Raw genomic sequence first — 2,392 nt, forward strand, 5'->3', positions numbered from 1 at the left:
TGTCTGAGGTACACAATTCGGAGAAGCAACACACTATGATAAGCAAATTTGGGGGATGTTTGTACTAATTGTCGTGGGTATATGTCTATCTATCCAATCAACATTTCTTGATGTCTAGGACCCCTACAGGTAATTACTCAATAATATGCTAATTATCTAGACCACAAGAACAAATTATTTCAAGATTATTCCTTCATAGTTAACAACACCACAAAATTATACGATTTATATTTCCACATTCAATAGATAATTGTGCTATATATATCGAGATTCGAGACCACTCTTATACAATTCAAACATTTAGCAAGCCTCGTTCTGTTAAATGAATAATTTTACTAAGTACTATAATCTCTAAACGTTTAAACAATCAGCTCATTTTGGTCAATTGAATTATTTTGTTTTTCCATATAAAATTTTGGTTAATACTTTTTTTTTTTTTTTTTTTCTGCTTAAAGCTGGAAATAGAGGGGAAACTACTCCACCCCTTCACAAACTTTACACACAATTTTGTAACTTCTATTGTTCTTTGCTAAAGGTTATTACATAATAGGCCTAGTGCAACCTACACTCGTTGTGAAACATTATTATTATTATATTATAACCTGCTGTAAGAAACAAAAGCTGGAATAGCTCAGTTGGCTAGAGCGTGTGGCTGTTAACCACAAGGTCGGAGGTTCAAGCCCTCCTTCTAGCGCCTAATTTCATTTTTGTTTTTATTTTTAAATTTTAAAGTTTTGAGAAGATACAGCCCAGCAGAAGAAACACATTGGGCTTTAGACTTATATCACTTTATATATATATATATATATATATAAACAAAAACCCAGCTTTTATGCGCCTAGTTTTATTTTTGTTTTTATTTTTAAATTTTAAAGTTTTGAGAAGATACAATTTCGCTGTAAGAAGAATACTCTTTTTGAGCGGGATCTGGAGGAGCCCAGATATGTATATTTTAAGGACACATTGGGCCTTGTGCCTATAGCCCAGCAGAAGAAACGCATTGGGCTTTAGACTTAGATTACTTTTTACATATTTTTATATACGTTTAAAAATAAAGGATAATACTAACTAATTCCCTTAGAACATTGGTTAACAATTTATTTTAGAAAAGTTTTGATACAATTTTTATGAGGAATGAAAGAAAACTGTCAAAACATTAATTATTTTTTTTCCCCCATAAAAATTTTCTTTAAATGAATTATTAATCAATGTCCTAAAGGCATTCTAAGCATTTCCCAAAAAGAAAAACCCAGCTTTGTAACACATTCAATTGGAGCACTAAAGCAGATGCTCTTGTTGATACTCATTTTTGCGACACATTTTCCACAAGCCCAACTTCCTTGTGAGCTCAATTCATGTACTATATTATATTTTATTTTATTTTTTTAAGCATGGTCCAAGCTCATGCGACTTATTGGGAGAAATTGAGGAAGTGTGATTTGGAGGGTATGGGTCAGTTTCTTTTGGAACTTTTGCATGAGCCCAACACATACGTGCTACCAAGTGGGCAAGGGACACTAGTAGCACCTTAGGTTCATGGATGAGGTCTTGTACCCTAAATTTCCACCCCAAAACAGCTTTTATACTCTGGGTGACTGTGGCCCAACTGTTCTGCTATACCATTTTTTGCCTAAAACACATAGCTAACCCTATGTGGTTGGCTTGGTTTGCTGCAACAACTAAATGCAATCTCCAAGGACGTACCATGTCTAGGAAACATCAGCCCATGAATTTAGGCTACTTTATTTCCCAAATTATGCAAAAAAAAAAAAAAAAAACAAGGCATCCTTCTTACCCAATTAAATCAAATCTAACCATAACTTTTTTGATTCATACCTTAGGGTTCAAAACCTCTTCTATTGACCAAAAACAGTCACTTAGAGCACTCCAAGTTCAATACAAAAGGCCCCAATTAGATTCAAAATCAACTAACCACGTTCTACCCACATACCTGAAACTTCAGAGCAAAAACCTATTCAACCTGTCAACAATTTCACAATTTTGAACCTTAGGAGTGGAAATATGGGTATAGGAGAACCTTCCATCTCTTCCTCACAACCTCTCTCAATTTCCTCTTCTCGATGACTGTGGGTCGAAATTTTAGACCAACATGTTTTTATGCTTTTTTACACTTTTGTTATTAGCATTTTGATTCTCTCTTGTCAAAGCACCATTAGCCTTTTGTTCATTATACATTTGGAATTTTGAGCTTGATTCTCTACAATAAACACCTCTAAAGAACCCAAGGGGAGATTTGGGCCATTCTCGCATTTTCGTCCCTTGTCGTAAAAACGTCCCAGACACACATCAAAAGAAATAAGAAGAAAAAGACAAAAAGAGAAAAAGAAAAAAAAGGAGCAAACTCCAAGTTTAAGTTGGTCATGCAAATAAG

General features: G+C 34.1%; 1 non-coding gene across 1 annotated transcript; it reads left to right on the top strand.

Annotated features, from left to right (window-relative positions):
- The first annotated feature begins 620 nt into the window (after positions 1-620).
- Positions 621-694, top strand: TRNAN-GUU. Its single transcript has one exon. It is a non-coding gene; the product is annotated as a tRNA-Asn (tRNA).
- Positions 695-2,392: the final 1,698 nt, after the last annotated feature.

The sequence above is a fragment of the Quercus lobata genome, chromosome 9 (genome assembly GCF_001633185.2).
Source record: "Quercus lobata isolate SW786 chromosome 9, ValleyOak3.0 Primary Assembly, whole genome shotgun sequence".
NCBI lineage: Eukaryota > Viridiplantae > Streptophyta > Magnoliopsida > Fagales > Fagaceae > Quercus > Quercus lobata.